Here is a 17,885-nt window from a genome sequence, read left to right on the forward strand (position 1 = left end):
GTAGATGGCCAGAGGCAGAAGCAATTAGGCAATCAGGGAAATAAAAACGTAACGGGCTGATTCAGCCCTCTTTCACTTTGATGCAATTTCAAATTGCGTGTTGGCGGTTTTCCGGTGAAACAAAAGAATGCTGCTTTTTTTTTTTTTTTCAAAGCCACTCTTGTGTTGGTCTTCTTTAGTCACGCTGTCACAGGACCTTGTTGTGGGCCGTTCTTTTCTTGTACAGATGTTGTAAGCATTAGAACTGCACTGTAGATCAAAAAAACAAACATTTAACTGTTACTTTCTGGTATCTTATGGGCGGTAGGTCACATGACCTGGTTGCAAGTAGACCATTGGTGTAAAACAGAGCAACAGCACAGAAAGTGATTTTGAACCAAAAAGTGACTGTGCTGTCTTTTGAAATATTTGCAAAAGAAGTGCAAGCAAAGAACCAGAAGATCTTAAACAGAATAAGGCGGGGGGGGGGGGGGGCAGGGATAATAGTGTTGACAAGTAAGAACATTAATAGTAATGTCTTGACATCCCAAAGCTGACAACTGTTTAGTGAGCAAATACATAAAGGCGTATGTGGGCAGTGAGTGTTTTAGTGTCTTGCATATTGCCCATGCTAAACCTTTTGTAGCCAGGGTGTGGTAAGCATTACATTTGGCATCACCTCCAGTTCTCTCTTGTAACCAAACTCATCCACAGTTGAAGAGCAAAATGGCATCCCTTTTGCAGTTTCCCCCAATTCACCAAGAATGATGTTTGTAGTTTTTAGTGTTTATAAACTAGAGCCTGACCCTTTTTAATCTGAATTGATTTATTAATAGATCAGTGGTAAAAATGAAATCATATTTTCTAGTGATGGGCACCAATATCGATATTTTGATATGATAGTGTTCGATATTGATATTAATTTCCATATTGCGATATCGTGGGAATAAAAAAAAATTAAAAATTCTCGTACGCTCGCTAATACTGCTAAAAATGTGAGTTGGGATTTATATGCAAAGCTGCTTAAGATTGAATTACTTCCAGAATGGCTAGAAAAGAACAACCTCAAAGTGAAGTATGGAAATATTTTGGTTTTGAGGTAGCTGGTGATGGAATAGTAAAACAATGTAACAAGACCTTGTTTTTCTCCATGGATATTTATGAAGCAAAGCACCATTAAGTTAAAGTAAGTTCTTGCTTTAAGTTATTAATATGTACATATCTGGTATATATTATATTGCAATTGTGTGATTACATTTTTGTTTGTTTTGGAAGACTTCGATATTATCGATATCGAAATACATGCACGATATCGATACAAAAATGCAATATTGTTGCCCACCACTAATCTTTTCATATCTACAAGTTAATAACACACAATTAAAATGAAACGGTTTCACTATGCAGTGTTCATATACTGGGACGAGTATTGTGAAGATTCCCAAAGTCACTTCCCAAAGTGACTTCCCAGAGGACACTCCTCTGCTTCTTCTCAGAGATTGTGTCTCGCTACCCTAAGGCTCAGCAGGATATGTGGGATGGGTTATTTTTCTGGCCATGGTGACAAGGGACTCGGGGGACTCTTCTCTGTGCTCGGATCTCTATTTAGTCTCTGTTTACTTAGAGGGAACAACCCCAGGCTACCGGAGAGAAAACACATCTGTGGGAGATAATCTATAATGTTATCTATCTATCACTCTCCCTGACCCCCCCCCCCCCCCCCCCCCCCCGGAGAGCTGGCTGAGAGACTCATAATAAAAAGACATCGCTGAGGAGGCTTTAGGGACAAATAAAGAGACAAGTTAAGGGCTGCCTGAAAAATGGATTGAAGATGTTGTTATAGCTCAATAGCCTTCTTATCAAAATCCACTAGGATAGACATTTCGTTACAAAAAAAAAAGAAAGGTTCTATATTTATTCTGTGACTTTCAAGGGAGCTTGGCATTATCCTTTAACAAAAAAAAAAAGCTACACACAGGCACAGATAAGGATAGCATCAACTATCACTGCAGTTTCAGATAATATCAGCTATCACACCGTTCAGGAATAAGTGTCCTTTTTTATCCTCGTTCTACTTATCTGTCTTGCTATTCACTCCTCCTGATTTATACAGATATCAGTGATTATTCCACACTTCAAGTGCCACCGGTAATCCGGCTGCATTTGGAATTTTATAAGGACTGGGAAGGATGGAGCTGATGAGATGAAAATGCTGTATGAAATTATCTACAGGAAGCATCTATTGCCAGAGCAGTGTGCTCTGATACAGGATTAGTCCGTTGATGTAAACCAGCGGAATCACATATAGCTCAGGATAGCATTCAAAAGAAGTGTGTAATTAATGTTATTGGTTAAAAACAGACAAATACATTTATTTTATTTTATTTTGTCATTAAGAATAGAAGCCCTGCATTATGAAATACTAGCACGATGCATGCCAGGATTACATTTTTAATTACCGTACCAACAAATAAGTTGTTTCATTAGGAAGAACAATTTGTGCAGAATTATATAGTTGGGCATGTGCATTATTATTATTATTATTATTATTATTATTATTATTATTATTATTATTATTATTATTATTATTAAATTTGTCGACTAACAGAACTTTATTCCCTTTTCAAGTTTTCGTCTGTCTCTTACAGAGAAATTCCACATCTTCCCAGAACAAAAAAAAAAGCAGCCGCAGTCCAAAAAACAAAACAAAACAAAAAGAAACCTAATTCTAAATGTTCATGAAGGTTATAATGAGACACAGAAAGTATTACAGGTCACAGAAGCAATCCGATCCTCCAGGGCAAGTTGCTTAAATGTGATGATTGATTGATAATTATGATAATTTGTTTGAAATGATTATCTGGATATTATAATCATTGCCACCCCTGCCGTGCCGCGGTTCTCTCATTTTTCCATAATGTTGGCCATCACAAATGCCCCCTGGTTACGAGGGATGTGAATGGGGTCTCCCGGACTCCTCCCAAGGGGCAGTCTGTGCTGATGAATGATGACCCAGAGGAGTTGGAAATCAGACTAGAATAAACAGTCAAGAAGAACAGGCAGTGCTGTTAACTATCTTTACTAGTGCAATTATATGCTAGGCCACACAGCCTGGGGCTTAAGTGGAGCCTACCAGACTGTAAGACCTTCTAGTCTCAGTGCAAGAGTCACATCACAGAAGCCTTCTTTTGAGGCTAATTTCTCAGTAAACCTCAATTACATCTCCATTGACACCACCAGTACTTCATTTTCATGTGACTCTTTCAACATGTAATCAACAAAAGCATACACAGTAGTGTGCACAACAAAAAAAAATGTACTCATTTACTACAGAAAGTTATATATTTTTTTTTTCAAACTGAAAACACAGCTATGTCTGAAAGTGTCTGTGATGTTTATATTTCCTATGGCATCAGTAACAGCTTGGCATCTTTTTGGAATTGTGTCTGTGTACTTTCTCAAAATATGTGGTGTAATTTGAGTCATTTTTTTTCAAGTTGTATCCATAGACTTTTCTTTTATACAGCTGGTACTTCTGTCAAGCAGGGAGACCAGTAAGCCACAGAAGCAATGGAGTGTTGTAAAACATTTGCACACTGCTGTATATAAAGATATAATGATTAAATAATTTAGTTGTTGTTGTTGTTGTTGTTAAGAGATTTGGCGTTAGCCGGATTAACTCAAATGTAAATGCAGCTAGATAACACCTATTCATGGCCAGTGTCACAGCCCAGCATTACAGAACATGTTATTCATGGAGCTGCAATCCTTATAATGTCTTTTATAAAGTAACAAACAGCAGAGCATTTTTGATGTTGGAATATTCCATAAAAATCTAAGAATAACCTTGTCAAAACAGGCTTTTTGGACCTTCAAGCATAAATGTGGTGACTGTTTGACTATTTTTTTGGCTAGTTTATGTGGTTAAATTGAATACATTTCATTAAATATAATTGAAATGATGACCATGTTGCTTCAGTTATTCTGAAACGTCTTCCTACGCAGTGCTCCTATAGACAGGGAAAAGACACTCAGCAATTATAACAGTTTTACAGATTGAGAATGAAAGGGCAAACTATCACACGCACATATAGATCTATATTTAAAGCTACACTTTTGCATTAAACTTGTCATTTTAAGAGTTAAGATTTTTTAGACACCTATTATAACCCTGAAACATAGATAATTGAAGATAACACACACTTGTCTACCCTTGAGTTATTTTACTAATACTGAAAATCTTATGAATGATTGGTTAAAGTTATGAACAACTAAAGGTATCCGCGAAGATACAGTATTTTTGGGTTTCCAAAAGGCAATGGAGACTAAGGCAGCACAGACATAGGCAGCTGGCAGAACAGTGTGTATATAAATACTGCTTTGGTGTTACAGCAACAGGAATGCAGTATGAGATAAGTGGGAGAGAGGGAAAGGGGAACAGGAGGGGGCATCGAGAGACTGGGAACTTGTGAAAGAAGACTGTGGAACTTTCATTTACTTTGTCAGTCCAGAGTTGGTTTTTATAATCTTTCGCTGAACGGACATTTTTTTGTCTAATGCTTCCCAAACAAAAGAGCAGACAGTTGCTGTGTTTGTCATGTGAGAGTGTCTTCTTTTACGATGTTTCATTCTCCCTATTGTCTGCCGGGCAGTAATAGAGGGAGCGGGAGTCTATTAATTCAGGGGGCTGAATGCGGAGAGAAGCCGGTCAGTCGTCTAGGATAATAACATGTGGGTCAGCTTAGGTTGCCATGGAAACTAAGTATTTGCAAGAAGTTAGCATCTGAACACAAACGTAGATAGTATAGTGTGTTTACAGAGAGACACCATTTACACACCACTTACTTCTGAAACCCCTTCCTTTAAGAATGAAAAATGGTGCGCCGGAGTAAATGGGTTGTAAGAAGCCAAGAAAGCCAAGAGAATATCTAACTTTTAATGGCAGGCTGCTGGAACAACAGTTTAGTCATTCCTCATTTGTAGGGCCATGGAAAAACTGACTGCCTATGGGTTTGAGAGAAAGAGAGAAAGGGGATGAGGCCTCCTGCAAGCCTGGAGAAAATGCCACAATGCCCATGAGAGCCCCACTGCCAGCCGGCTCTCGTCGGTTCGCAGAGACAAGTCCGTCTGGAGACCATCCCTGGCTCTGTGAAGGTCATGTGAAAGAAAAGCTTACGGTGATGAGGAAGCCCTTCACTTCTTGACCTCCCTGACATCTCTGACAAACCTTGAATATTTCAAGCAGACAAAACATAGGGAAGAAAAACAAGGAAAGGATAATCTAGGGTATATGGGAGTGGTGGTTTGCTTGTCAAGCGGGAACTATATCTGTGCTGGGTGGCAGGGTGACACAAATATAGGCCACAGTCAAAAGATCCACCAGTTGGAGAGTCAAGTCCCTTTAGATGCTGTTTCATGACTCTCTTACAGTCTCGGTACAAAAAACATTTTACTGGTATATTTCACTGGGAAATACATTCATGGTTGTTTAGTCCATTAGATAGGTCTGATTTCTGGGAAGGTGGGTTCAAATCCAAGCTCAGTTATTGCTTTATTGTGTGGCTTTGTGCAAAGTAACTTTGTTGAGGATCAGTCCCACCTAACTTTTTAAAAGCAAGTACATGCATATTTGAAAAGAGATATCTCATCTCGGCTTCTCAGCTGGGCTATAAGCAAGCATGCACAGAAACACATGCAACAACCTCAAAGAATAATGTACTCTATAATCTAAAACCAAGCCCCAGCCATTATGTACTGCAGTTACTATTTAGGATTACCGTGACAGCCGCAATGTGCCTTTCAACAATTAGTATTAATCAACCATTCGTTTACAGGATTTCTGAAAAATAATCATATCTAACTTGTCCCAGCCTGTGAAGAGAGTATAATCTTCCCCTGTGGAACAAAGGAGGAGCTGTTACCCTACCTTGTCCTACAAAAAGCTGTTCAAAGGAATTCAGTTTAGAGAAGACAAAACATTGGCAGATAATTTCTCATCCTATTGAGTAACTTGTCAAAGCTGTCAGCACCCATTCACGACACAAATCTCCCATTTGTTTGTCAACTGTGTGCTTTATTTGTGGATTGACTCATAGACACATGACCCTCTGTTTGCACTGCTTGAAAAGCTCCAATTGGTTCTTAAAAGATTAGGATGGGCGCCCGGTGGAGTAGTGCCCTCACTGGTTTATTCACACTTCAGGTACCAAATAGCTTTGGATCTTAAGCAAAATAATCAAAATGATATAGTTTCAGGTACGTGGAAACCCAGCTGCACGACTCTAGACCTACACAGTACTCTAACCTAGACAGTACTCTAATTACAACTGTAAGTCTAGAGTTGAGCAAGGTCTAGTATGGATAAAACCATGATGCGTTCTATCCTGTAGTGCATCTGAATGAAGCATGAGAGCGTTGTGCAGACAGAGATGTCGTCCGTGATGTCCATATGTGAAGGAGAGAGCCCATCTGTTCAGCACATGTTCAGGATCCCATATCAGTTATCACATGTAAGTAGGGGGGGATTAATACCAGTGTCCTGGAAAAACTTGCTTCTGTGAAATATCCCATCTTAATCTCCGTCGTTGGGATAAGCGCTCACCGTTAACAGACCTACCCTGTGTCAATATTTTCATTTGACTGTGAGATGTTCTGTCACCACTACTGAGAGTGATCCCTGCAGGCAAGGGTGGAGACAGGATCCCTAGGGAGGACTTGCACTGTATCTGTGTAATGCAGCATTGGTAATAGCACAGTGATACAGTAATCTCCGGCTAAGAGAACACCCCTCGGGAAGCAAGCAAAATGTTCTCTTAGCCGAAGTGTTCTTTAAGACGGAGTTGACCGCCAGACACAATATGAATCAATAAATAAATAAATATTTATTACTTGTCATGACGCACCATATCAAATGAATAGAATAAGTAAGAGAAAAGCAATTGGCAAGTGTATGTTAATAAACTATAATATTAAAGTAACAGACCAACTAATGTTAATAAACTGTGAAACTAAATTGACAGAGTGCCCCATACACGCGTTTTTTTCAGGAGCTCAAATAATTTCCAACTTTTTGTAGCACGAGAAACAGCGGCGCATTTCGCTGTTTGTTTACGTGCCATTTTGTTGCAATGAGGTGCACTCATGAAAATCAGAATACAAAACGAGGCAATGATATGACGGTGGTTCAGGAAAGATTGAATAAACCAATCAATGTGCCTCAAGACACTCTCGCGTTGACAAGTCACATTTTAAAAAACTGAATAAACCGTTTGAATTTAAGTTTGATGATGATGATGAGTTATCAGGTTACAAAACAGTACTGTATCAGTTGTGAACGAATCACTAGCAGTGCCAAAAACGTGTTCTTTTAAGCAAAGTTCTTGTTCCTTTAGGCAGAGTATTTACAACGGGGGAACAATCAGTTTCACCACAAGGGTGTTCTCTTAGGCGAAGTGTTCTCTTAGGAGGTGTTCTTATATGTGGAGACTACTGTAGTAGCTTTTATGAACCGGGATAGTAAAACCCTGGAAGCCAACATTGCATGTGATTGTAAATAATAAGGGGAGTCCTGCCACTGGAAAACATTGTTTAGGTCACTTTAGAAATAAGAGTGACGTGTTAAGAATAAATAACACAAAGTGCAAGCTCTGGTAAATTCAGGACGAGGCCAGATCAGGTCACAACTTGCTTTCCAACTCCAACGATGCGATACAAAACGATCCTTGACACTGGGGATGAATACCTACAGCTCTGTTCAAACTGCACCTCTTTCTATACACTATCAAAACCAGACTCGTGTCTATGTATGCTGTGTATCTATGTGTGAACTGGCAGTCTGCTAAGGAATAGGATGAGGTGTGTTGGTCCATCTTCAGGTGAGAACAAGTCAGTTCATTAAAACAAAAACAATACATGTTTCTTAGTCATAACTTTCAGCTAAGAGAAAGCTTTCCATTAAAAAAAAAAAAAAAATGTGATTGAATCAATTCCCGTAAACCCTGCTCAGGTTTAATTATACACATTTTTTAATAATTTAATCACGCAGTTCCATTCCAACTCTTGCCTACTAAACAGCTGTATTGAAGAGGGCTGGCTCTATTTAAAACAGGGTTGGAAATAACCATTCTATACTTTTACCACAGTGATTTTTGCAGGTGTCCCATGCTTTTCTCACGGTTATGCTATGCATTTACCATAGTTTGCTATGTTTTTTAATATGCTTTGCTATACCTCTCTGGGCTTTACAACGCTTACCTATGCTTTAACATGCTTTCACTATGCTTTATTGTATTTGTGTAATTATCCTATCTGCATGTTAGTTTTTTACAGAATTGTTCAAGGTTTCTCACTCTTCAGTAAAAGGTTTTTGATTCATGAGCCCTTTATCATTTTTGCTTGAGTTACTGATGGTGCTCCAATCAATTGTGATTTACCATACCTTTCTCTACATATATGACAAATCAAAACAGAAAATACAGACATTTTACATACATTTTAATGCGCTGTATTTTTTTTTTTTCCAAACCAATTTGCAAGCGAGAAAATGCCGGACAGGGTGTACTTAGCTGTAATTAGTGGAACAAAACTAGTGTCATTGGAAAATGAAGAAAGAACAAGCGGTATTGAAATATCTAAGTACCCTTTAATCTTAGCAGATTGCAGAGAACAGAGACAAGTTAATAAAACAAGGATTTTTTTTTTTTTGGAGAATGCTGGACCTCTGAGGGTTTTAATCTTCATTAAACAGAATTAACCCACCAAGAAGCCACTAGTGCTGGCTGGCACCACCAGACTTGAGACAGACACCAAGAAAGAGCGATCAAATGAACTGTAAAATAACTCTCCCTAATCCGTCAGTGGGAAACAATAGGTGCTTGGAACATCCATTTACCATCCATCAATCATGCTTTCTAGCTTAAAGATTGATCATTAATTATAGTGGGGGGACATTCACTGCCGCTCAGCACATGCCTTAAGTAGCCTCATATGGTTATGGAGTATGGACACAGTAATGGAAAGGCTGGCTTCTCTTCTCCATGGCCCGATATACTCTTAACCATTGTTAACATGGGAAACCTTTCTCTAAAATGCAATGGGGAATTAATCATCCCTTCTAGTTATATAGTATATATATATATATATATATATATATATATATATATATATATATATATATATAGGTTTGAAAGGAGGTATAACTGGCGTGTACAAATATGAAAAAAATGAAAATGTTTAAATTAAAAATATATATTTATTTCAGGATGTTTTGTGTACTTTTCTTTCTAAACAGCTGAAGGGCTTTTGTGTACATCAACAAATAAAACTTCATGTTTGTGTGTGTGTATATATATATATAATATGCATATATATATATATGCATTTTTCATTCATCTTTTTATACAGTGACTGAAATGTCTGAACGTTACCGTTCTGATTTGTTACTATTAGCGCCTATCTTACTCCTAAGATTGAACACCTATATGAAATGTAAGCCTGCTGTGTGTGTGTGTGTGTATACAACAGGTAAGGCTGTAAAACCAGCACATTGCCCTGCTGCCTGCATTTAGTATGCTAATAGGAAGGAAGAAGGCCGTTTCCTTGTACTAAATATCCAAGTAATTAAGATAATTAAACAGGGGAAAGCTAATTGGGTAAACAAGCCATCGGCCTGTCACCTCTAATTAACTGATTTACAAGGAGAAACAACCAGGGTGGCAGGGTAATTAACATGTACTTATCAAGAGAACTGTTAGACATGGGAATTATCTGATGGAAAAACAATGATTTGAGTAAGCAGGGGACTTAGCAGAGCGCAGGAGCCCTCGTGTTAGAAAGAGAGGCTGGATTTGTGGTACTGAAGTGGTTAGAGACCCACACGAGGGCCCATGACGATACAGTTTGTTATCGTATTCACTAGGGGTAATCCTTTTACTGAAACGAGAAATCCTATCAGAAAACAAAACAAAGGAATCTGGCTTGCAGACAAACCCGTGAGTGAACCACAGTCCTGTAATTGAGTCATCACGAGCGGGACTCCCAGCCTAATGCGCTTTTATTTAACACTGAATTTGCGTTATCGTGTTGTTTCTTCATTTTAATCATTTGTTGACTCATATCAGTTATTCTTTTCAATAAATATGTATCCACCATATCATACACTAATGCAGTTGGCATTCAGGCCCTTTGTTATACTGATTATAAAGTGTTTGATGTAAATCAGGATGTAGTTTGAGTGTAGTGGGTTTTTTATTTCTCAGCAGATAAAAATGCTGGGGCTTTAGAACTTACACTTGACCTTGTCTGATGAAGCGGGAAACACGCGGCCAAGTAAAACCAAAAAGATTAAAAAAAGAAACAATATTGTGTACTTGTTTTAGTGTGCATAAAGGGCTTGTATACTCTGAGGTCTACTCAGTTAATCTAAATGGCAACGGATCTACCACCACTGTTTAAATAATTAATAAGGGGCCATGGTTATGAAAACCAAACATCCAACAGTTCATTATTAGTCTCTTCAGTTTATGGATGTCAGCAAACATACATAACAACATAGGAGGATCATGTTTTAATTATTTAAATGAAGGCGGTATTTAGATCAGTTTCAAGCAATTAAATAGACCCCTGTATGTGGTGTAATCTTCAACATGGTTAGCAAGGTCTATCTATCAAAACGTTCTGTTATTTCTAAGATTAGAGTTTCTATAAGTGATGGCGTAAATGATGGGAAAGCATTTTTCTATGTTGCCAGTTATTTCATGTATTTGTTCCACATGTGTTAAGAGTGACCTGTTATATAACCCAGTTCAAATGGTGAAAATCTAACCCTAATGACCCAACAATAGGAAATTACTCAATGTATTTTTTTTTAATACAAGACTTTGTGGCGACGGTGGTTCTTGTGATGTCTAAACACAAATTTCCTTTAGTTTTAATCCATTTTTTATCCCTTTTTAAAAACTAGCTATATCCAAGATTCCTAGCAAAGAGCTTAACAGTTTTGCCCTAACTGTGTTTAAAAAAACATTTTTGCATTAATTAAAAAGCACTCTGTGTGCGCCCCAACCTGAAAATATAATTTTATAATAATGCCACAGTACGTTATCTTCTAATACACCAGGTTCAACTCCAGCTTCTTTATTGTAAATTTGATTTAAGATTTCAGCGTAATGGGTATCCTTGCTTGCCAAACATGACTTCTTAGCAGGTGATTTGCATCAAGTATTTCTAAAATAGCACCTAAATGAATGAGCAATAAAATGGACTTAGGCCTGACAGCAGGGGCTCACATTATTGCAGCTCTAATCACTAAAGAGATGCCATTCACTTGCCTTAAGAAGTCACATTTTTCCCTGCTTGCTGGCCACCAGGTTCCATAAAGTAACATATTTCTAATGAAAAGACTCTGCTTGAACCGAAAAACCCTGAAGGTTTGTGCAGATTTTAGTTTTGATTACCGCTGGCAACAAGCTCTTAGCCGACAGCGGAAGCTGAGTCTGCACTGAAAGGGCCACAGCATGGAATATGCTTTGAAATAATGAAAAAGTGCCCCACTGCACTTAGCGGTTTTAATCAGCTCAGACTTTTGATAGTCAAACAATAGCTAATTACAGTAGCACCTGCCTTTTGAGTTCAGGGGTGGATCAATGTTAATGAGAGCTCTTGTATCTCGGCTTCTCCTGTAAGAATGCATCAGAGTAGCAGGGATCCCCCATGCAGACATGTCGCAATGCAGCGCCGTTTCATTTGTGAACAAAAAAAAGGAAGAAAACGAGAAAAAAAAACATACACGCTGTCTGTCTGAGCTCCCAGCAGCTTTTTAAAAGGAATTGCTTAATTTTTAAAAAAATATGTATTTTCAATTTCAGGCCCAATGTTGGGGGGAAAAAATGTTGCCTGAATTCTAGCTTGGATTCGATAGTTCACGGTTAATTGATCTTTGGGCCATACTGACAACAAATGTGTCATTTCTTATTCAGTAAATGATTCTGAAGTCAAAAAATCTAGCCACATTTCTCTAACTAGATGCAGATTCTGCTACCATATGGGAAAATCCACAGCACAGTACAATATAGTACTCAGCTTCCACACACAATAGGAGACAAATTGTTACAGAGTATTGTTCCACTGATGGGCCATGCCAGTGAAATACTGTTTTGAAACGTGTTGTTTGCGAAACCTAACAACGATGTACAAAAGTATGCCATTTTGTATATGACCACAGGGTTTGCTCATACAAAGCATTGTATTGTTGCCTCGCTTCCAACGAATGAACATAATCATATCCTCATAATTCATCTTTAATCTTTCCTTCATGAATTGCTTATCTTGACCCTGGAGCATGATTCGTCGAATCAGCCGAGTTGTGGTGATTGTTGACTACGGGTCACAACGGAGCTTGTAACAAGTTAGCGAGCACCGTGAACACAGATGTGGTTAGCGATGGAAGTGATAGCGCGGGCCTCTCTCCACGGGAACCACCAGAGATAACGAGAGGAGAAGAATGAGGCTATTAAAGACAGTTTGAGGGATCAGACACCATGTCTAGAGTCAGAAAATAAGAAGTGCTCAGTCGAGCACAGGCTGCTGTACAGTCATTGAAAGCAGATTAGGAATGTTGCTGTTTGAAAACCTGTGGTCTAAACCCCAGAGAAAACATTCTCTGCCCAATTTAGACATCATCGTTTTAACTTTACTGGCTGTAGCGCTCCATTCTTTGTTGTAAATGGATTTTGCTGGTCTTTTTTTTATTAGTTTGCATTGGTTCAAAGAGGTTTTTATTAATTAATAAAAATGATGAAAAACCAAAGAAATACCTGTTTTTGGGCAGAGCAGTTTAGTTTTCTGACTAGGCACTGTAAGCCAGTTATATTTGAGAAATTATGGTACCCACAATGGATGGGCTTCCAAAATGATGTCAAGATTTTCCATGGTTCTCTGTCATGTAAGAGCAAAACTAAACGGAGTATTTAGGTTTTATGAAATACTGACAGTCCAGTAGCCACTACATGCCCAGGTAAGGGTTAAACAGCTCTCCACAAATCACAAACAGCAGCAGAGCAACGGCCAAGGAAATGAGCTCAAGTTCGAGAACAGCAATCAAGCCGTCCGCTTGCAATAATGAAGTCCTCGAGATATTAGCCGATCGCTCTGCCGCTGTCAGCTTGCCTTGCAGTTTGTATCTGTCCCTGTTTCATTTACCTGACCTTAGCACCTGGAACCCCATACTGCGCAGTAATCTATTTTTCTTCTATCAGTAACCATATTTGCCATAGCCAATCAGTTTGATTGATCATCACCTTGACCACAGGTTGGCAATCTGCTGTTCGGAGAGCCCCTCTGTATTTCCCCACAGACATCATTGGCGTGACAGCACCACAAACTGGCCATTTATCAAAGTGTCCCCTCATGGACAGTGCCTGTACACTCTTGCACAGAGAGCCTGCCCCCTCAAGGCTTGCAGCGTTTTGTTTCCAGCTTTTTTCGAGGGTAGTTACAAAGTCATATGTGGCTTGTGAGGGCTGTATCTCTTTTCAACGGATGCATTCTTCTTTTATGTGTTCCAACAACACAGATAATCAAAACCTCTTGACCCTGAACAGCGTCCTCTATAGTGTGAGCGTATTCCAGGTACTGCAAGAATGCAGTGGATTTGTGAGCAGAAGTCAAATTACTGTACACCAGCGTTTGTGTCCTGATGTCTGGGTGAAATGCTAAAAGCAGTGAATAAGAAAGAGGATTCAGTTACTCCCGTTGCAATCATTTCTAACTGTGTATTTGGTAAAAGCAAATGATCAAAGATTGCAGTTACAAAAATATACATTTTTAAATAAAAAAGAATGTATAAAAGATCACTAGAAAACAGCTTGATGGAGTCATTTATAACCTGCCACTGCTGAAAGTAGTAGCAAGCCGTTTTGGTGCACATAGGGGAAGGCAGGTTTCTTGGGAAGAGAAGAAGTTTGATCCCTATAGCTAAAACCATCTCTCTCTCTCTCTCTCCTTCTCTCTCTCTCTCTCTCTCTCTCTCTCTCTCTCTCTCTCTCTCTCTCTCTCTCTCTCTCTCGGTGAAGCACACAGTACATTTCAGTACAAAAAATCAGCACCCGGAGAGTTGAGAAATGTTCGAGCGTGTCAGGCTGCATGGTTTATAGTACACGGGTCAATAGGAATAATAAAAGAGATATTCATGCTCATGTCGGAGGAAGGTGGACCACTTCCACTCTAGCATATCAGCTGGTTATTTAAAACCTTTTTTTCTTTCTGTAGCACCAGGGGGATATTAATCTGCCACTAGAGATACACTAAAGGTCCTGAAGTCAAGACAAAAGGCTCTCTTATGACCCCGTCTTTAACCCAGTCAAATGTTACCATCCTTCTTCATGGAAACAAAAAAAAGACCCTTCTTGTCAAGTTCTGTAGAGTATGTATAAGCATTCTTAATTAAAAACTTAAACTCCTCTCCTTTTAAACACATATCTAAGACATAATGTTCTGCAAATCCAGTTCATATATTCAGACTCTGTAGCTGCTGATTCATTTTATTACTGTTCCAGACAGTGAATATACTCTTGGCAGTGCATATCATGGTTCTAATGGATATGATCACCGGGGCTGAATTATGTGTCCAATCAGGATATGGGGTTATCCTGCTTGACCCATATGTTGTACTGTATTTATAGAAGTACTATTAGGAATCATTCCAGTCTCGCAATCCGACACTTTCTCCAGGGCTTGAGTGTTTTCACAGTACATATCATAGTACATTTGTATCCTTTTTTACAATTTTGCCGTGGTATACCCATGGGACAGAACAGTGTAGTAAAGCATACCATATATGGTAAATTACATATATGTCATGTTAAGGGTGTTTCAAAGTGGCACAGAGACAATCAATGGGTTCTGAGTTTTTATTAATAAACCAATTGAATATATATTTTTGGAGGGATGTCTGCCTCTGCCCCTACCTCGCAGGAGAGTAGATACACCCTCCAACCCCTGAGTCCCGACAGCGATGAGAGCTCCGTAAAAAACACAAACCACGGACAAGGACGCCTGCTGGCTTTATGGGGATAGCCACAGAACAGGAGCTCAGAAGAAGAAAAAAAAAATCTAAAGAATAATATTTAAATAGCTCTACAAAAAGCCCTGGTTGAACAGTACATCCATTACCCATTCAGTTAGGATTGGGAATGCTACACCTCCTCCTAACCCCATCCACTACACTGAAAGACTAAAAAGTTACATTATATTATAGTTGGGCCTTGTTTTCAGTAGCACCCCCCCACACACACCAACACTAACACAGACGCACAGACTGCTAGCTGAAGTAGCAGCACTGACCACCAACCATGCAGAACTTGCTTTTCAAACAATTTAAAAACAGGAACGACAGTCTGTCACCTCATTAACCCCGTCCGCCCCCGAACTTGCAATTTGCAATGGGCAGCTGTGTTGTTTGCAGACGGCTTGCTTGATTGTGCGTTCAGTGTCCAGTGACTTAGGGGCTGCAGAAAGGGGAATTTGTCGAAGGGCAGTTTAAACAGGTACTTTTGCTATCTATACGAAATAGACAGAAAATAACACCAAAATAAAAACTGCTAGCAAAAAACAAACAAAATAACATCAAATGGACCGGACCTTAAAAAAAAATAATAAATAGCTTAGTGCCCACTAAGGCTCCTAGCCCCCCTCTCCCTGGTTGTCTGAAAGCAAACCCTTTCACTTTGGTGAGACAGTGAAATGAAAGCCAGCTAATTGACCACTGGGAAACGGGTGTGTTGTTGTTAGCTTCAGTGGGACGTTCCTTGCTCACAGAAAAAGGCCCAGCAGTAAACACAATTCCAGGAGGCTTCCCCGGCCTTGTATATTGTGATAACGAGTCCCCCTCTGTCTGTGAGCGAGGCTGGGGTGGGGTGCTGATAGTTCTGGGGCCCTAACAGTTTACTTTCCATTGGAGACGAACAATACATAAACAAAGGGGGAAAAGACTATAAATAATCACGGGACAGACGTCCTATAGGACTTGATGATGGGTATATTGTTTATAACTTTTTAAAGGGGTCTTGAATCGACAAGTAAAAACAAGCAGTATATTTTCCTAAGACTGATAATCTACAAACCATTGTTCGATTGTTTATATATTGCCTGTGTGCGTGTGATTGTTCTGCGTGTGTATGTGTGTTTTCTTTGCCCGATAAGACCACCGCTGCTAAAGGATGGCATAAGAGTGTTAGTTTTCAAATGTTTATTTTTTTAAAAATATTTTAATACAGAAAAAAAGGAAAAGATTGTATCGAAGGAGTCTGGCTTTTGTTTAGTGTTTGATTACATGCAACAGAACGTCAAGCACAGAAAATGTTAAATACATTTTCAATCTGATAGCAGTGCCTCTCATTAGTCGCTCAAAGGACTCTTCAAATGTCGCCCCGTGCTTTTTTAGAAAACTTGAAATCACTTTAATTAATAATACAAAATAATAAAAAAAAATGCTCAGATATGATGTGGAAACATGGAAACTTCCACTGAAACTGTGGCTTTATGGACCCTGGAAATGGACAAGCTAAATGCCTAGAGTCCTTAGAACGGCTACTACTGGGCCGTGAGGTCATAATGGGTCTCTCATTTGGATTGGCTAGAGATTGTAGCCTCAAATAAAAGCTCTGTGGTTGGCTGAACCAGAGTATATGTTAATCTTACCAGGTTATTTAAAATGATTAATTGTCAAGGTTGGCAGGGGACACTGGCACTACCAGTTTTAAATCCTTGTTTATACCTTAACCTGGCATCTATTGTTTCACTGGCAGGGGATGGTATGATATTAAACCCACGCACATTCAAATGCTGGAAAGGTTACTGGAGTAGAGTTTTCATTTTTCTTTGCCTAATTTCTAGGCTGTTTGCACCAGATCCTGTTGAATCATGTCATGCAGTAGTGAGTTTTGACTGCTTGTATAAAAGCGCCCTCTATTGCTCCCTTCTACACACAAGGTGTTTCGCTCATGCACTGCAAGCAGAAGGCATCTCCTTTAATCTGATTCGCAAGAGAAATTTAAAGCAATACATTTTATTTTAAACTATTTGTTAATTTTTTTTTTTTTCCTTGCACCATCTAATGTATGTTTATTATGTGTATATGTAATCAGTGTATAGTGTTTGGGTTTCATTTATTAATGAAGAAAGCATTTGGCACGACAGTGTTGTTGTGTTTTATTATGTTATTGGATTACTGCTGGCACATAAAAAAGGTTCAATTAGATGTACAGTATATGACCAGGAACATTCCTTTTATATAATATCCCATGCAAATTATGTTAGAATGTGTGCTTACTAAATCATTATTTAGTTTGAATAATAATAATAATAATAATAATAATAATAATAATAATAATAATAATAATAATAATGCAATATTCATTATTTTTACAGTCCACAGTTTGGAGCGTGTCTATTCAAATATTGTGTATTTAAAATTAAACAGATTACAAATTACTTTTCAGTGGGAAAGGATATTTATATTGCTTCTGTAATTATTATTATTATTATTATTATTATTATTATTATTATTATTATTATTATTATTATCATTATTATTATTATTATTACTGTATCAAAATATTTATAATTTAATATTGGTATTTGAGAAATCAAAACTCTACAATAGGAAGCCATCTAGTTTAAAGGGACTATGCAATCACCAGCTATTACAGCAAGGTTTACTGTTAAGTTATTTTATTGTATTTACTTAATGTTACAGTTAATTTAGCATTATATAAAGATCAATATTTCATCCACAGACAGTGAAGTGCAATGTACAGTACACAGTACTTCTAGAGCTGGGAATGTCCTTTTTTGAGCTTTTGATATTAATTATTAAACGGTTTACAGTATAAATAGTACATAAATAGTGT

General features: G+C 38.3%; 1 protein-coding gene across 5 annotated transcripts in view; it reads left to right on the top strand.

The window, feature by feature from the left end:
• Positions 1-17,885, top strand: part of LOC131701884 (histone-lysine N-methyltransferase PRDM16-like) — a 191,256-nt gene that overhangs the window by 94,856 nt on the left and 78,515 nt on the right. The window lies entirely within an intron of this gene.

This window comes from Acipenser ruthenus, chromosome 27, assembly GCF_902713425.1.
Source record: "Acipenser ruthenus chromosome 27, fAciRut3.2 maternal haplotype, whole genome shotgun sequence".
In the NCBI taxonomy this organism is placed as follows: Eukaryota; Metazoa; Chordata; class Actinopteri; order Acipenseriformes; family Acipenseridae; genus Acipenser; species Acipenser ruthenus.